The 20,000-nt window shown below is 35.6% G+C and overlaps 1 protein-coding gene across 5 annotated transcripts in view; it reads right to left on the reverse strand.

The window, feature by feature from the left end:
- The window catches only part of LOC144973158 (neuronal acetylcholine receptor subunit alpha-5-like), a 162,373-nt gene that overhangs the window by 112,715 nt on the left and 29,658 nt on the right, over window positions 1-20,000 (reverse strand). Inside the window, exon 1 of one of the 5 annotated variants that reach the window (XM_078915276.1) lies at window positions 17,140-17,176. The exons of the other annotated variants lie outside the window; for them this stretch is intronic. The gene's annotated coding sequence lies outside the window, so the exon portion shown is untranslated. Of the gene's footprint in view, window positions 1-17,139; window positions 17,177-20,000 lie in introns of those variants that run through there. 5 annotated transcript variants of the gene reach the window in all.

Consider the following 20,000-nt stretch of genomic DNA (forward strand, 5'->3'; position numbering starts at 1 on the left):
GTAGTAATAGCAGTATTTTGTAGTTGTAGTAGTAGTAGTAGTAGTAGTAGTAGTAGTAGTAGTAGTAGTAGTAGTAGTAGTAGTAGTAGTAGTAGTAGTAGTAGCTGTTGTTGTTGTTATTGTTGTTGTTGTGTTAGTAGTAGTAGCAATAGTGGTAGTAGTTGTGGTGGTAATAGTAGTAGTAGTCGTAGTGATAGTAGTAGTAGTAGTAGTAGTAGTAGTAGTAGTAGTAGTAGTAGTAGTAGTAGTAGTAGTAGTAGTAGTAGTAGTAGTTGTTGTTGTTGTTGTTGTTGTTGTAGTGTTAGTGATAGTAGCAGTAGTAGTAGTAGTAGTAGTAGTAGTAGTTGTTGTTGTATTAGTAGTAGTAGTAGTAGTAGTAGTAGTAGTAGTAGTAGTAGTAGTAGCAGTAGTAGTAGTAGTGGTGATGTTGGTAGTAGTAGAAGTAGTAGTAGTAGTAGTAGTAGTAGTAGTAGTAGTAGTGGTAGTAGTAGTAGTAATAGTAGTAGTAGTAGTAGTAGTAGTAGTAGTAGTAGTAGTAGTAGTAGTAGTAGTAGTGGTAGTAGTAATAGTAGTAGTAGTAGTAGTAGTAGTAGTAGTAGTAGTAGTAGTAGTAGTTGTTGTTGTTGTTGTTGTTGTTGTTGTTGTTGTTGTTGTTGTAATAGTAAAGTAACAATGCATAAAAACAATGAGTAAATTGTTTCAAAAGCGCCCAATTCCGATTAAAGTTCATCCTAACAGGTTTTAGTTAGTCATGTTTGGTTGTTTTGTTTTTAACTTGTAAAAAAGAAATTAATTAGGCTAACAATAAAAGATGATAACAATAAATAAAAAAGAAGCGACGTTAATTTACAGTTAAAGCTGGCTTAAGCTCACCCTGAGTAATCAATAATGCATATTTCCTTGCATGACACAAACAATAGAAATGATTAAATGTCGTGAATGAAACAAGCACTAAACAATGAATTCGTCATTTCTTTTATTGGCTGACGAACAATTATGCGTATGTAAGAGCATGCATGCATTCGTCCGCTTTCATTTAAAATGGAGCGAAATGGTAGAGCAGGTGCTCTGTCATCGATGGAAAATCTAGATGAAGAGCCTTCAGGGGACAATATAATGTGGTGTACGTGGCTGAGGGTTGCGGTGTCTCGACTTGTTACAAAAGCAAGGGATGTTAGGTGTGGCCAGTTACCAGAATTTGGATACCTAACAAAATCCTGACCCCAGCATAGTAGTTTTAAATGTCCTATAGTAAGCATTTTTCACTCCACTCAACTCAGGTGCCATAGACAGAACCGTGAGCTTTTTTTATCTCACTCAACCCTTACACCGACTATATCCGTAGTTTACTCGGGTTACTTTTATCCCACGCCTATTTACTACATATTTCTAAAACAAAGTATAGGCGTAGTATCAAAGCTAATGTTTTTAGTTTTTACTATCTATGTACATGCTCATTTTTAATACATTTTTTCCAATTTTGAAAAGTAGCAAAAATTTCTAGGATCGAGTGAGTTAATAGCGCAATGTCCATTAAAAGTGCTCAAACTAATAACCAAAATAGTAGGCTTGCTGGTGCAATAAAGATGTCCAACAGTCGATGTATACTATATTTAAAAAATTGAGCTTTTATATAGCGCAATGTCCACTAAACGTGCTCAAAGCGCTTTACAAGGGGTCCCTGGCCAACAGCAACACATAACATGTAGGACGAGACATGACGCCTGTCAGGCGATATTACAAATTTTTGGGACAGAGACAACGCTGTTAACGGCCAGGTACTCATTTTACACCTGAGTACGGTGGGAGAATGTGAGTAAAGAGCCTTCTCCATGGACTCAACTATGCGCCGACCGAGGCTCGAACCCAGGACCTTCCGATCCGAAAGCGAGTGTCATACCACAAGACCACATAGCCGCACGGATATAAAATGGATATCTTGTTCGACATGGCCTGCTTGAGAATTAAACGAAGCATTGTAAAGCGAATTGAACATACATTATTTTATAATTAATTAGCCAAATTGGCACACCAAATACATAAAGTTGATCACAACTATCTAAATGTAAATAAACCAACATGTGTAATTATTTTTGATGAGAAAGGTTAATTCTGGCTCTCATTTCATCATTTATTCAGTGTAGCAATTTATCACCTCTTCTGCATTCCATATAAGCAGACAAATGAGCAGTGCTATCTTTATTGAATTACAAACGAGACGAAAGAAAAATAAAATGAATGATCCCTCGCAATCGATTAATTTTATCAACGCTTCAACTGTCCTGGTGGCGCCCTAAGTCTGCCGTAACCTGGCAAAACACACCTTTTCATTCTGCCAGGAAATTTTACTACAAATATCATTATATTAAAATGTCCCAAGCTGGTGAAAAAGTCCCAAACCGGAGACTTCAGAGAAGCGTTGTATTTTGTTAGGTATGTCTCAGGAGGTTTAAGACTTAATAGCAAGTTGGTTGGCTTTATAATCTGTTGATATTTGAAGTAGAAAATTTCGGACCAAATTGTAAAAAAAAGTTTTTTGTAAGTGTACGACAGAAATGTCACCGACGCCCAAGGACGTGTCGATGCATTTGGTCTCCATTACGAGATTGTAATGAGCTGGAGGAAATAATGTTCAAGTTTACATGCTACGTCAATCACAATTAATGCCTTGAAAACCGAGGGTGTTAAGGAAACAAGTGTTCCACGAACGCTTTGTTGAATATTGGATTACAAGCTTCTCATTAAAAATTATTCTGGGCTACGAAATCATTGGGGTATTATTTGAAATAAAATAAAAAATAAATGATTGAAATAATAAACAAAAATAATGTTGGATTAAATCTGAAGAAAAATAAACTAGTTTGAATACTTTGACAAATTATAAAGGTAATAGCACAATACCGGATGTCCCAGATTCGACGCCCCTCAAAAGGCAAAATAAAAGCCGTTTAAAGTAATGTTATTTTTCTAGAAGTTCGTTTTTTTTCCTTGGGCAAGATTATTAACCCCCAATTTGCTCACTTTCACAACATGGGTGATTCTTGTTGACATCAGACATCTTGTTTGATGGATTATCTATATTCCTTCATGGAATGCCTTGGCAAAGGCATATAATGATGACATGGCTAAGTTTGTTATTTGTTTTATTTTGTTTGTTTTTTGTTGTTGTTGTTTTGTTGGTTTTTTGTTTTTTTTTTTTTGGTTTTTTTTTGTTTTTGTTTTTTTGTTGTTTTTGTTTTTTTTTTTATTTCTCTCTTAAAATATTTGAAGGAACAATCTGATTATCTGTACAGATAATTCCATGATAGATTACTTGAATAGACTCCGCATTTTGCTATTTAATCATTTATAAAAGGTGTCCCATGGGATGGATCCCGCGCAATGAATTTATGTGCTCTGGCAATGAATGTCGTGAAGCAATCCCACACTGCTCCGTTATGCTAACTGCCACAAGCACTTTTACTCGATTTCTTGGATCATGAAGTATTTGGAATTTTTCCCTCAACGTTTCGTATACTATGGGATAGCCCCACATAGACAAAGGTTGAATAGGTTTAAATCTGAATGTTTTGAAAAACAGCTAATGACACAATCACCAAATGCCCCCCCCCCCCCCCCCCCCCCCCCCCCCCGTGTGACTTAGCGAAAGACGCCTCACTTTGAACTGCTCACACTCCTTTTGAATTGCTTTCTCAGATGTATCCAGTCTGGATCTAGATCCGAACCAAACCTATGTTCTTTGCAGTACCAAAGTTGAACTTGCTCCGTTTATTTCATTTCCGGGTATTATTTACACAAAAATTCTCAATAAGTCCAAGGTATGACCGATTTATCTACGCTTATCAAATCTACAGAGATATATTATTATGTATACAATATGAAATCCAGAGTCAATTCCTGACACTTTTGATGAAAATCGACATGAAAGCGAGAAAGCTATTCAGTGTCTCTCGAGGTCATTGAGTTCGGGACAAAAGGTATTAGGAGCAAATTTTTTTCCCCCACCTTTCTTTTTTTTTATGGGGTTTCCTTTTTGAGATTGTATGACTTCAAATTGGGAACAACGTGGTATGGAAGACGTCTTTGAATCGAAATTTGTGTTTTTTATTCCAAATGTTTCCCAAGAACTGCCTGGATTACATTATAAAATTCCCTGATTATTTGCCAATTCGGGTGAGGGCCGCGATCTACTGATTGAGCTATTGGCCTCCCCATCGCCACCCATCGTTTTTTTTTTAGTGTGGGGGGGGGGAGGGGGGGGGGGGAGGGGGAGGGGGGCGCCGCGTTGGTAATTTGTGAACAATAGAATCCAATTTAATCGATAATGATGGAGAAAGACAAAGCAATGCCATCAATAACATAAGAAGGAAAAATATTTGGAACTACACGAGTGAGAAAGTGAGAGTCTGCAAGGCTTCCTCTGAAGTCCCAGGACGGATCTACAGATAACAGAGAATCAAACTTAAAGGTCATCCCGTTCTAATGAAATTTTGTGTCGCTGTCGTCTTGGGACATTCTTCTTCTTCTTCTTCTTCTTCTTCTTCTTCTTTTTCTTCTTCTTCTTCTTCTTCTTCTTCTTCTTCTTCTTCTTCTTCTTCTTCTTCTTCTTCTTCTTCTTCTTCTTTCTTCTTCTTCTTCTTCTTCTTCTTCTTCTTCTTCTTTCTTCTTCTTTCTTCTTCTTCTTCTTCTTCTTCTTCTTCTTCTTCTTCTTCTTCTTCTTCTTCTTCTTCTTCTTCTTCTTCTTCTTCTTCTTCTTCTCTTCTTCTCTCCTTCTTCTTCTTCTTCTTCTTCTTCTTCTTCTTCTTCTTCTTCTTCTTCTTCTTCTTCTTCTTCTTCTTCTTCTTCTTCTTCTTCTTCTTCTTCTTCTCTTCTTCTTATCTTCTCTTGCTTCTTTAAATATTCATATTTATAGCTTGACTTAGTCAAAATATTTTTATAGATGCTCATCTTTCTCTTTCCTTTCTTATTATACGGTATTGTCATTAAGCTACTGATGTATAATGTTCCTTTATTGGTCGAAATATTGATCAAAAGTTTGATACCAGTAGGTAAGCTGTTCCATATTTGGGTGAGAAATTAGAGTAAAGTCACTTGTCGACCTTAGACGGGGGGACAGCATTGACCTATGTACATATGATATTCGCAGCAGGTCTGATAACCGAACGAAGCTACGGAGTTGATTTAACATTGCATTGGTTTGAGAATATTCCCATGACAACAATGGGCCCATAACAATCTGGATTATCAGACCTGCAAATAAGTTCGCGTAGGTATTAACGGTTTGATATTCTGATCACCGAAATTTTATTTAATGATGTCTTGATTTGGTTTTGATTCATCCGTATCTTTATCAGGACATTGAATCTTATGTACACAGTTCTTACCCAAGCTGGTACTTCATGAAGTGGTATCCTTGCTATTTTAAAAAGTATAATACTAGTTGATTTTGCTTTATTTGAACATTCTTTTATTCATCAGTTAAAAGATAAAAACAAATGATTAGTTTTGTCTTTTAAAATGACCATTTGGATAAATATAAACAAAATTGACAGCTACATTTGACTCCAGGATCAACTCCGTACAACATTTCCATTTCATTTAGGACTAAATAGAAATCTTTTAAAGTTTGAGTGGCTTATTTATATTATAACGAAAATGTCTCCTTTCAAAATAACAGGGTAAAAACACCCTAAAACAGACGGGAGATGAGAAAATTGGGTTATCATGTGAATCAAATGAAATGTCTCAAAACAACAAATGTGCGTACTTTTGTCTATATTATTTCTTAAGTTGGTACCAAAATACTTCGTCCAGAGACGCAAAGATAGCATACATTCTTTCCTCCGTAAAACTACTATTTCCCTAAATTTCTTTATTTAATGAGGTGATTAGAAGACAAAAGTCTTCAACTTCTATGTTTGAATAGGTGACTTTCAAAACGCACTAAGTCCCATTTTAATAATTCAAGGATAACACGCAATTTTGTGTCATTTATTTAGTGACTTAACGAAGATAATGTCTTGTGTCTTGTGTGCTCATAAAACAATACGATGCGTTTTTTGAAACTCCACATTTTCTCTAGTGATTCTATGGAGTCCAAAAGATAGCTTGAGTTTTTCTTTTTGAAAGTTATCTACTAGTTTATAGTACTTTACAACCGTATAATATGAAGAAAATAAAGGGATTTGACATTAGAAATGCTCAGATATGTGAGTTGTTTTTTTTTTTGTTGTTTTTTTTTTTTGGGGGGGGGGGGTTTGTTTTTGCCACTTTAAATTATATTTATTCAAAAAGCACAAAAACTTAGCCCAAGACTAATGATTTTGTCTGTAAATCAATTGTTTAGCTTCTAAATGACCCCAACATACATAATGTCTTTTGTGACACCTCACAGATTTCAATTCTCTATTTGTACGAGTTTACGAGTTGAGTCTGATGGTCTCATTAATGATTTTTAAATGGCCAGGAGTCGAATTCCGCTCCTAGCGGCGCATAGTTAAGTAGGCTCTTTATTCACAGTCCCTTACCGTACTCGGTCGTAAAATAAGTACCTGGTCGTTAACAGTGTTGTCTCTGTGGGACGAAAAATATGTAATTCGCCTTAAAGGCTTGATGTGTCGTCCCACATTGTTGTTGGCTATGGACACCTTTTAATTTGTTCTGAGCATGTTAAGTAGATATTGCGCTATATTAATGCTCAAGTTTTGTTGTTTGCTTTTTACATGTCGCCCAAGCCAACAGTGACACGAGACAAAAAGCATTTTATCCCCACAGAGACATATGGCTGTTACCAGCTAGAAATTGTGAGTAGAGAGCCCTTTTTCAGAGGAATCAACGCGACACACAGTGGACCTCGAGCCTACGGATTACAAGCCGCCGAGTGATATGTCAGTAGAAAGTATAGGCATGGTGCTTACTTTAATTATGCATTTTATAAATAAATAAGAACATAAGCTATTCTTTAAATTTTACAATGCTTACATTATTATAGGACTCCTTTACTTCCATAATGATGAAAGGCTTTCATTATCTATCCTTTTTTTTTATTTTCACAACTTGCTTTAAAGTCATGTGACCTGCTCCTTCGTAGGTCAGGAATGAAATCGGTGCCGTAAATTAAATCCATAGCCACAAATATATGAACCTGGTGTTAATTTCTATTGGTTTATTTTTTGAGAAAAATGAAAAATTATGCCCTTCGGCCACGACATCATAAGATATGGTCGCCTAGGTATTCCACGAAGGAATATAGATAATTCATCAAACAAGATGTCTGATGTCAACAGGAATCACCCATGCTGTCCAAGTGAGCAAAATGGGGGTTAATAATGGTGTCCAAGGAAAAAATTTAAATTGCCTGAAGCGGGGCTAGAACCTGGGGCCTTAACCACTCGGTCACATTGCAAAATAAAAAAAATCAAAAGTTCGTGTTATTATAAATTTACTCTAACTAGTCCTATTCACCCGTTATAATACCATTTTGAGACGATGAGTCACATGTTTTGATGTATTTATATTATTAGTGAACGAAAACCAGTAGATGTGGTATCTATTGATTACGTTTGTCACGTACAATCCCCAAGGAAACAGTACATTTTTCCTTTGTAAGCTATATTAATATGTATGCAGTTCTGTGGTATTACAATTGTAATTTTTGTCAGATACCACATTGAGAGACAACATTTCAGACATTGGTTATAAAATATTGAATCCTGAACAACGGAGAGAAATAGAAAGAAACAAGTTTCAACGCCAAGCCTATAATACGTAGGGTTAGGAATTTCTGATTTTGTAGGGAGAATGAAGTGAATATATCTAGTAATCATAAATTTTCGTCAATGCAGTATTTTTTGTAAAGTAATTATAAATATTGGTGGAAAGCCAAAGCAATATATTGTAAATGTGGTGATGATGTTAACGATGATGACGAGGAGGATGAAGGTGATGATGGTGATGATGATGATGATGATGATGATGATGATGATGATGATGATGATGATGATGATGATGATGATGATGATGATGACGACGACGAGAAGTGTCTGAGACAAAGTAATTGACTAGATTTCGAGTTTTGAGATGTTTATTCTTAATAACCGAGAGGAAAAATGAGTTTTTGATGTGCTCCAGAAAAAATATGAAATGGTTTTAATGTGATTGGGTTATGACATCATTAAATCTAAGGCGGAAATGAAATGTTAAATCAGACGTATTTATACCATTGGTTTGTGATTTGCCTTTATTAAAGTTTTTCTATAATATGTTTTACACGACAAGTTGCAAACCAAGTTCATTGCACAGAATTGTGATACTAGAGTCAAAAAGCAACCAACCCATAAAACGTCTTTTTACGTCCTCAGCGAAAATTGTTCTTAGGGGTCTATCTCGTGAAAAGACCGAGATGACCAAGACATCAACCGCAGTGCAGTGCCGCAAAGTCAAAGTGTTGATCTGTTCACGAATATGATTTTTTAAACTCCTAAATAATTCCAAGCCACATCACTTCCCGGTGATTATGCTCACTGAGAACTAGTTTAAAGTTTCTAAGGCAAGAGTGCAAGAATGAAATGTTTTACTGCGGCTATAATATGGTCTATTGGTTTGACAGTCGTCTTCGGTCGGATCGGAAGGTCCTTGGTACGAGTCCCGAGCGGCGCATAGCTGACTCACATTCTCTCACCGTACGCATGTATAAAATGAGTACCTGGACATTAACAGCTATGTCTCTGTCCGAAAAAAATGTAATATCGTCTAACAGACGTCATGTCTCGTCCTACGTTTTAAGTGTTCCTGTCGGCTAGGGGCACTTTGTAAAGCCCTTTGAGCACGTTGAGTTGATAGCTCGAGACTTTTTTAAATATACATCTTTAAAAAAATCAAATTTGTTTTTTCTCACAAAGGCTGAGCAGATAACGTTGTAGAATGTAAAACGTATTGTTCAAAAATGACTATTACAACTTCAAAAAAGAACAAGATACCAATACGAACGGTTTCGGGTTCAAATTCTTTCTTCAGTGTCTAAAGAATGGCAATGAGTCCAATTTTGTACATTAATTCTGATTAATTAAATTTGCTTCTTAAACGTTGCTCATCTTTCTATTAGTCTGTTATGATTTTGTTCTGAAAGATTGACTTGATAGTATGACCTTTGAAATGATGTATATCAACTTTTTATTATTGATGATTTGAGTCAATATTGCTTTTGTTTTATTTGACCAAAATGTATTCAACCAAATGTAAACAGTGAGGAACGGATAAAGATAAACAGTTATTGCACGCACAGATTTTTACAATAAAAATATTCGATTCCCCCCCCCCCCCCCACAAAAAAAAAGTAAGAGGTAATACTAGGTAAACCAATATGACATAACAGTATAGTAAAGAAAAATAGAAGTAACTTGGTATTTGTAAACACTTGTCTCAATTCAACTAAAAACAGGGCAATTGAAGTTATCCTCTATGCTGTCATGCGGTGACAAAACTTTTTTTGTGGTCAAAAAACTAATAATTCATCTCCCATCGGCAAAAGGGTCTCAAACCTAAGACTCCTTCAATCGTTATTATCGATCGATATTTGAAAAGGAGTTTCCCGGCCCAAATTGAATCCGCTATCAAGTGGGAGGAGCAATGTAGAAGTTGTATGCTATATTGTCTTTACTTTGTAACAAAAAGCTACTGAGTCCGAATCCCCCCCCCCCCTCCCCACCGGGGGGGTCTGGTGTTGTGTGACTTTAAGCAAGTTACCTTGTCATTAGCCTTTTTTTGGCGCTGCACTGCGGCTGGCGCCTGGGGGTTATTCCAGTTTTTTCCCTTTGGGATGGACAGAGGATTGCTTCCTTCCAAGTTGGAATGAGAAAATAAAACCGGGGTAACACAAACAATATTCCGTTTAGATCTATATTTATTGCCTATTTAGATTAGTTGGATGTCTTTTTCTAGCCAACCACTAGCCATGAGCTTGATGAAGTTCAACTTCGTGAGAGGTTTTACATGCTTCATCTAAATAACAGTATGGTTCAGTTCAGGCTTCCATGACCGGGAATGACTCCATTACATGACTTTATTATTGTACCATCTGTTCTTGTACTTAATGAAGGGACTAGCTACTGCGTTCGAGAGTACTTTCATTAAAAAACTAGATATAACTTTCTAGATGTTCATTTTTTTTTAAAATTATTTGAAAACAATTTTTTTTGGTATTTTTTTTTTTTTTTGCCCAACAATACGAACCTCTTCCGCACAAAAACAAGGGCTAATAACTTATTCATCATTGAGTTCAGCCGGACACGAAGCGGCGACCGTTTCAGCCATAATTACATTAACAATAGGGCCAATATTTTGTCTATTCTCTACGCATAATTAGATAGAATGTATCCATATGATGGAAGATGGAATCTCGCTGATACAATCATAATATCAAGGTCCCTGGTGTAATTCTCAGCACGAAACGTTTTGCAGGCCCGGCGATCAAAAGCAATTTTTATCGTATATTATTGTTTTTCAAAAAATAAATATTATCATTTCATTCCATATTTTTTTCATGCTTTTTTTAATTGTTTAATTTTATTTTATTTTGTGTAATTGGATATGATATCATTATTCTCATGAGCCATGTCTCATTGTTAAGTATATTTATCATCATGCCTAACTAAACAATGTAGTCATGTAACGAAATGATACGGCACCATAATGTTGATAGGGGATCTAACTGCAACTTGAAGTGTTCAATTGGGTAATTGATTGTTCAACCTCTGCCATTGGGAAGGACGGGTGGGGTTGGGGGGGGGGGGGGGGCTAGCACATAGAGTGTCTTTCGCTCATGTGAACAGCTCTTTTTGCTGAGTCAAAATCAAATCTAACGGAAACACTTTGTGTATGCCAGTGTCCTATCCAAAGAGTAGCAAGCAGTTACTACTGTTTCATACAACTCGAACACCATTAGTCTTATTGCTCTAAAATGATTGCTTGTATGACAATGACCAAGCATCTATTTCATAAACTACGCTATGCAAACGAGGCTTCCAGCGGCGGCTGTTATGAATAGGCTGGGTTGACAAGGCCCTGTAAGTCTTTCAAAGTATCAGCTGATAATATAATATACAAATACATTTTTTTACAAACTCGCTAAATTATTGATATCTTCTTCCTTTCTTGTCTTAGTTTTACATTCTCTCTCTCTCTCTCTCTCTGTCTCTCTCTCTCTCTCTCTCTCTCTTTCTTTCTTTCTTTCTTTCTTTCTTTCTTTCTCTCTCTCTTTCTTTGTTTCTTTCTCTCTTTCTTTATCTCTCTCACTCCCACTCACACATCCCCTCTTTCTCTCTTACACATACATAAACACCCTCTGTACATCCCATCTTTCTCTCTCTCTCTCTCTCTCTCTCTCTCTCTCTCTCTCTCCCTGTCTATCTATCTCTCGCTTTCACTTTCACTTTCTTTTACTCTTCTCGTACATTTGTACTTTTTGTGAATTGCATTTACTGAAAAATGTTCCTTACTCAGATAGAAACTTTGTAAATTATTTTTACAAATGTCATCCTAAATATTCCCTCTCAACACAGAAAACCAATATAGGTTTGAGTTAATGAGGAACAAAAAATATTTAAAGTAAAACTATAATTTGATTTTCACGTTTAAAATCATTATATTAAAATTTAAGGATAGAACACGTGATCTGCAGTCAAAATAGTTAGCTATTTATAAAGTTCTAACTTTTCTCAAGGCGCACAATTTTGAAAACTATTTTAAATGCTGACTGCAAATTTAATGTAATCATTATTCGAATCATTAATAATGAATTATAAATGTCATTTCCCTAATTAAGGATTACATTCAATCATCTCTTTAACAACATTTTCAAATAATTATTGACAAAACGAATGAAGACACCAATATTAGTTTGGTAAATGTTATCACTGTAGGTATTCTTGACAAATTGTTTGAAAGGGTATTCCTATTTAAAAAATTCAAAACGGCAGTGATTTAATATGTTCTCCTAATGACAAATTGTTGAGGATTTTACAAAGACTACTTTTTATATCTGACTTTGTATTTACCTATATCATACGTAGTTGTCGGTTGATACCATGATTCCTCCATTTTGTTGAATTGTATGTTTTACTTTCTCTCTCTCTCTCTCTCTCTCTCTCTCATACTCTCTCTCTCTATCTATCTATCTATCTAGCTATCTCTCTATCTATATATCTATCTCTCTCTTTCTCTCTCTCTCTCTCTCTCTCTCCCTCTCTCCCTCTCTCCTTCCCTCCCTCTTCGTCTAGTTCTCTCAATTTGTGTAAATTGTGTTCAGTACGTGCTTCTTTTGTACTTGTATCTTCGCGATTACGTTGTGTTTGCATATACGGCTAACATAACTTTTTTCCAATACATAAATAACATAAATAGTCTAGAATAGGTTAAGTTTTTCGACAATAACACACAGATTGGATCATATGGTCTATGTGATTTCACTTAAACTAATTGAGTTACATTCGTCCACAACCTGAAACGCATTAACAAAAATGCCTGATAAACACTTCTCTATATACTTTCCACCGACGATCATTTAATCGACTCCAGCAATCACCGTCACTTTCTCGCTGCCATTTAACACTTTGTTGAAGATAATTTCCGGCACTTTATTTAATGGCGGAGCGGTGTCTGTGGTGTGTTGATCGTAAACGGAGGATAAACAGAATCGACTTGGAGGGACCGTTCATTAATCGAAACCATTTCCGCAGATGTTAAAAACAATCTCCGCTCCCGGTCATAAACAATCTTGATAGGTCTTGATAGGTACCGTCGACCTCAGGCCTCGTTTTCGGAGAAAATGGTAAAAGCAGTTTCAAAGAAGCACAGCAAGTCAGTCAGCAGTGCCTTTACAAATACATTATCAGAACTAGAAATGGTTTGAACCCGCGTATAACCGGTATTTTTATCTATTTATTTATTTCTCCAATCAAGAGAAGTTGAGTAGCTGGGTCTAGGTCAAACCTGGCTTAATGTTCTTTTCAAAAATCAACGAGCAATCGTTACCTTTGGTTTCACATTTTATTTAGACAGTTAGATAAACTATAATTTCCATGAATCCCATGACTATAATAGGCAAGTTTCAATGCAGTGAGTGAGACAAGTGTTCATCCTTGACCCAATATTTTTCATTGCGCGTATTGATTTATTTGCAGGCAAGATTGATATATATTTATTAAACACTCAGACTTATTTCTTTATTCACCTTAATTACGCCTTTATCAAACCTCTCATTTGCCCACTGTGTTTCATTCATCGTGTTTGTTGATATAGGGGAAACCCGAAACGTCCACATTATTTGTCTTCGTCTAATAAATTGAAGCTTCCATTTCATTTTGTATTGTTATTTATTTCTTAGAGCTTCAAGCAGCAACATTTTTATTAAGATGTGTTTAGAAATTCTGTTTTAAACAAATTGCCAACCACATGAAAAATATGTGCAAAATTCTAAATCAAAAATGGTGCATGGCAATAAATCTCACCAAAAAAAAATGATGCTGTTCTCAATAGTTTTACCTCTAAGCTTAAACACCTCATTTCAGGTATAAATGAATGCAATCGCTAATAAGTACAAAGAACAAACAAAAAAAACACATGTTTTCTTAATGTTACATGATATATATAGAGTGATAACAGCAAGTTTGAAGTATGCATCCCAAATAGATGTAATTTGTACTATAAGCAGTGGCGTGGCATGCTTATAGTAGTAAAAGGTGGTGCCAAAATCAGATGCAAATGACTTAAAACATGCTATATTTGTAAATACAAAAGAGAGAAAAAAATTAAGAAAAAACTTACTCAAATAAGTAAGAGGCGGTATATATCATGTCAGTTTTTTTTTTAAATTTTTAGATGCTGTAATCCATTTTTAAAAGATGGATGCGGTGCCAGGCACCAAATCAACCAATATAGCCACGCCCCTGACTATAAGATCAATAAGGTCAAGTAAAATACCATCTCAAAACGGTGGTATGTCAGCGACAACTATAGATGCAAATATTAATACATAGATATGTATTGAAGTTGAGATGATTGGGAACGCCAGATCTTAGGTTTATTTTATTTTTGTTTTGTATTGTTTATTTATTTTTGTTTTGTTTTGTTTTGTTTGATGCTGTTGTTTTGTTGTGGGTTTGTTTGTTTTTGTTTTTGTGTTGTTGTTGTTGTTGTTGTTATGGAGTCTTTTTGTTTTGTTTCTTTTTAAAGAAATATAATTTTAAGAGACAATATCCTTTGCTCTCAACAAACTATTTAAACAAAGGTGTCCCAAGTTTCAATGGGTTATTTTTTACAAAAATCTCATTTTAAGCGACTAAATCACCCCGACACGAGTTATTTGCAGGTCTATCAACCCAACTCGTTATGGGCTCATTTGTTGTAATGGAAATGGAAATAATATTACAACAATCATAAATGGATTTCATAATTAATTGCGTTCAGTTATCAGACCTGCATAATAATATACGCGCACATCGCCCCTGCTGTACAATGCTGCTATGAGGCGGTGAGTCACACTTTAAGAGTAATCCTAATAAAAAACCTACGGACGTCAATAAGGTGATAGAACGAGATAGACAAGCATCAGTGAACGAGAGTGAGTCGGGGTCGGAGGGTTAGAAGCCAATAAACGGAGTGGTTCTCTATTCGTTGCTTTATTGATATCTCTGCCCATTACATGACATCTGTCAACACGAGCATGCGGTCCATATTTAATTAACTAGCGGGCCAGTGTGCCGGTTTAGTCACGTCATTCGACTGTCCCTCGTGATGAATAAAAAATAATATTATTTCTAATAAAACGGAGGTAAAATGGAAGGGCCCTAAATTAGTGTGACTGTTGTGGTGAATTTTTGTAGTTGAATGAATGAACTTGTGTGATACCAAAAACTTATTGCAAAGCACCTCTGAACACGATTTGTGGATACTGGCGCTATATCTAATAATAATAATAATAATAATAATAATAATAATAATAATAATAATAATAATAATAATAATAATAATAATAATAATAATAATAACCCACCGTCTCAAAACTGTATTTATATTTTTTAAGTAGACCTCAGAGATATTAGCTGCATGAAGCAGGAGTTTACCCCGGTTTCTATAACTTGAAACGGACAAATGGCAATTTCTTGCTACCATTTGGATATCGCAGAGTACTTAATGCCAGATCTAATAGACCTAACTAACTAATCACTGCTGGGTGGACAGGGAGGGGGAGGGGGAGGGGGGGGTGAAAAAAAATTGGACTTCACCGGAAATCAGACCTGCCTACTTGACAATTTAAAAATTCGTAATTTGTTGGAGATAAAGATCGTTGTCGCTTTAGTTGACTTTAAAAGTTATTATTTACCCTTACAATGTATAAAGCAACACTTCAAAATCCTTAAAATGGTGTAGTCTGGCATCAACTTTCATTTTCTATAAGTTTTAACGACTTAAAAGATGCTCATGAAGTTCTGAAATTGGAGTCAAAATGTCGTAATTCTACGTAATGGTAGGCATGTCTGCCGGAGATCAATCTCGGTCCCTTTGCGTTAAAAAGCAAGTGTTCTTCCAACTGAGTAATCCGGCCTCCTCCCCATCATCCTACTCTTCTTACCCCCCCCCCCCCCCCCCCTCTCCCCAAAGGGTATTATGCCTGAGTGATAATGATGCAGTCAATTAATTTAGATTACAGTCACGACTTTGAAAAGTCGGGGTTGAGTTTGTGTGTTTTATTGAGTAGAATGAAGACATATAGTTTCAGAAAGAAAGAAATTTTGCCTTCGCGAAGTCCCAGGTTTGAGAATCATTGAAGGTCAGTTAAATCGATCGATTTATTTGGATGGAGGACACGTTTTCTGGCCAAATTTTTGAATACGTTCTTCCAGAGTACGACAGTTAACATTTTATTTTAATTTGTTCAACTTTGAAAACTCACACCCACACCCTGTATACTTCTGTGTGTGTGTGTGTGTGTGTGTGTATGTGTGTGTGTCTGTGTGTATGTGTGTGTCTGTGTGTTTGTCTCTTCGTTGTAGTGTATGCGCGTGATGTGTGAGGGACGTGAGTGTGATTGTATGTCGATATAAAACACTGGGCGTCGTATATAATTATTGATGTCATGCGTTTGGGTAAATCGCTCACAACATCTGCCAGCCCAATATAACGTACCAACTCACAAAACAATGCGTAACCTTGAACGTTTATGGTCTGATCGATGTAATTTAGAGAGAACTATTCATTAAAATGGCTGTATAAACGCAATAAAGAGAACTGAGTAACGTCAATTTCGTTCCTTGTATAGATATTTAGCACCCAGTATTTCATTGAGTTTTAAATTCAACGAGGACGAAATGTTGATGAATAGAAAATAAATGAATGAGATATCAATATAAAATTGGAGTAAAATGCAATCCATAGAAAAGGACCCGTATATAAATGATTTTATCAGCAAGTTATGTAGATTGATTGTTATATTGCTTTAATAAAATATTAATATGAAATTTAGAGTTTTGCAGTTTGAGTTACTTTATTGCACTTTAAAACACATAATATCATTGGGTTTCTCTATCGCAAAAAAAATGAACCTCTTCTCTCTCTCTCTCTCTCTCTCTCTCTCTCTCTCTCTCTCTCTCTCTCTCTCTCTCTCTCTCTCCCTCTCTCTCTCTTTATCTTTTTTACTCTCTCTCTCTTATCTCTCATATATATAATATATATAGGAGAAGAAGAAGAAGAAGAAGAAGAAGAAGAAGAAGAAGAAGAAGAAGAAGAAGAAGAAGAAGAAGAAGAAGAAGAAGAAGAAGAAGAAGAAGGATGAGGAGAAGGAGGAGGGGGAGGAGGAGGAGAAAACTTTATTATAAGCAGTGTACTTCACAATTGATTGGTAGATTGACAAAGTCAGTAGAATTGTTAACGGTGTTCAGGATACTCAGGGCCGACATCTTGATATGATATGATATGATATGAGTGTTCAAGGGTTTACTAAGTCATTAATTTGACCTTTAAATTCCCTATAAGTTTTATAACATATTATCATTATGTTCATACACACATATTATATTGTATTTTGTCAACATAATTTAAAATACAATTCACAAGAGAAAAAATAGTAAAAGAAAACCAACAAACCAATTATGTATATATTGTGAATCCATGAGGAAAGTATTTAAAACTCACACACTAAGTATAAATTCAATTCATTCAATCGCCATAATATCAACAATATCAACTGTGTGTTTTAACGAATTGATAGAACCAGAACTTTTTGTTTCAAAAGATAGCTTATTCCAAACTGATACTGTACGGAATATGAAGAAAATTTTACTTAGAGGCGATGAACATCTATCTAGTGGTAAATGTGATTATTTAAGACAAAACTCTTTCTCGATTTTTGGGCAGACTGGAGTACGACTGGAAAACATTAGCGTAATTATTAGCAATGTTATTGTTGGTAATGCATGTAAGCGCGATTTCAATTATCTATAGTCCCGACTTCACTTACACCCCGTCTACACCTCATTTGGGTGCACATTACGACGTTGATAATAATTAGTAATTTTATTGGTCATAGATGCAGCTGCTGCCAGCTAACAACCGATAGATATATACAAATCAGAAAGGGAAAACGGGATAGGCCTTATACTTTTTATTTTAAAAAAACAAACAGGCCTGCAACATCACAAGACTTTAACATGGAATCCCCCAGGAGAAAAGAGACAAGGGAGCACAAGAAATAGATGGCAATGAAGTACCATAGAGGAGGTAAATCAGGGTTGGATACTCAGGGAAGCAGGTGGAGAAGTCAACTCAAGGAAGAGACAATTGGCGAAGCGTCATCGATGGGTTATGCTCCGACTAGGGTTAACCGATCAAGTCAAAGTCTTGATTTATTTGATTTACTGGTGCCTGGTGAAATTATGCATAATATAAATGTATTAATAAAAGCGTCTATTAACTCATATTGTTCTGATTTTGGAGAATTGGTATCCATTCATCTGGGGACGTGTATCCCCTTCCCCCTTCCCCTCTCTCTCTCTCTCTCTCTCTCTCTCTCTCTCTCTCTCTCTCTCTCTCTCTCTCTCTCTGGTGCATTAACCTTAAAATCTAGTTATCATTAATCAATCTCTAGACTTGTCCTGGCCGTGGGGTTGTTGACACATTGAGTTAAAATGTCAAATAATGTGCACTATAGAGTGTAAATTGTTTGAAAGGAATTGATAACAATCAAATATATTTTTTGAAACGAGGTAAAAAGAAGCCACCTCTCTAACTCCTCTCCCTCCATCAAACAAGTATTAAACACATTCTGTGTGCAGGCAGACTGTCTGCAACTGGAAAACATTAGCTTAATAATTGTAAATGTTATTCTTTGTAAATGTATGAGAACAGGAATGCAACCATTACTAGTGCCAATCTACCTAAACCCTGCCCAGACCATATTATGTATATATATATATATATATATATATATATATATATATATATATATATATATATATATATATATATATAATTTTAACATTTACCACAATTTTGGAGTCAGTTTACATCGATGTTTCAGGCCTTTTCAGCCATCGTCAGGACTGTGTGTTACATGTTTTTGGTAACTCAAGTAACACACAGTCCTGACGATGGCTGAAAGGCCTGAAACATCGATGGAGACTGACTCCAACATTGTGGTAAATATTACAATAATAATTCGCTCCATTGGTACATGTCGAGCACTATTCGTACCATATTTGTATCCAACACGATTCAATATATATATATATATATATATATATATATATATATATATATATATATATATATATATATATCGAGAGAGAGAGAGAGAGAGAGAGAGAGAGAGAGAGAGGAGGAGGGGGGGGGGAGAGAGAGTTGGTAGAGGGGGAATTACTTGAGTTCTCGAATATTTAAAAGGACGAGAATTAGTATTACCTTATTTTCTCGCTTTAATTTTATATAGAGGCAATTACTTCCTACCCTTTGGATGAATTCTTATCTATCGCATATTACTTTTCCCCACATCTAACAGTCCCAGCTACCCAATCACTTCTGAAAGGACAGAGGAGTCAGAAAAACATCTCGACTTACCCAGGATCGATCTCGGGCCCTTTGCTTATGAAGTGAGTGCTCTAACTTTTGGTACTCGCTCACTAGTCAAATAATGAAAGAAAATTAAATTTTGAAATATCTTCCTCGTTCCTAGAAGTCCTAGGTACTTAGGTTTTGGAGAAGATGGAGGTCGTTTTGATCAATCGGTACATCATTGCTGAACAATTGTGTATTCTCAGATTACGGCATAATCATCTTTAGCGTGAATAAGTGATATATATATATATATATATATATATATTTATATATATATATATATAATATATAGTAAATATTATATATATATACGAATGCTATTGTAGAAGTTGATCATAATGCATTTGAAATATATATAATATATATATATATTATATATATATATATATATATATATATATGAAATAGTTCAAGAATAATTATGATCAACTTCTAAAATAGTAGCAATCTCCTCCTTGTGGCTCCAGCAGTGCCCCGCAAGTCTCAGTCTTCTCTGTTGTATCTTCGAAATCACTGGGAGGAGGTCAACGTAGAGCTCTTCATTTGACATGTCATTTTTCCAGCTTACGTTGAAGGCCACCAGCAGCATACGAGTGTAGCAGCCGTCCAGTTGCTTCTCAATGGCTTTTTGTTAGACTCCATGTCCCTACCCCATAGAGAAGCACTGACTCGACCGTTGCCGGGAACACTCTTCTTTATTTCCCTCTGTAGATTTGAGCTCCAGATTTTCCTGAGTTTGTGACAGGCACTCCAAGCCAATGCTTTCCTGACAGAGATATCAGAGGAACTGCTTTGGTTCCAACCTCCTAGGTACATGAAGTTGTCAACTTTCTTCAGCCATTCTCCATTCTTTGCCTGTATGCTAATTGGCCTTTCTTGGTTATAGGTTTGAAAAA

This window comes from Berghia stephanieae, chromosome 5, assembly GCF_034508935.2.
Source record: "Berghia stephanieae isolate SIO BIC M18660-M18661 chromosome 5, UCSD_Bste_1.3, whole genome shotgun sequence".
Lineage (NCBI taxonomy): Eukaryota > Metazoa > Mollusca > Gastropoda > Nudibranchia > Aeolidiidae > Berghia > Berghia stephanieae.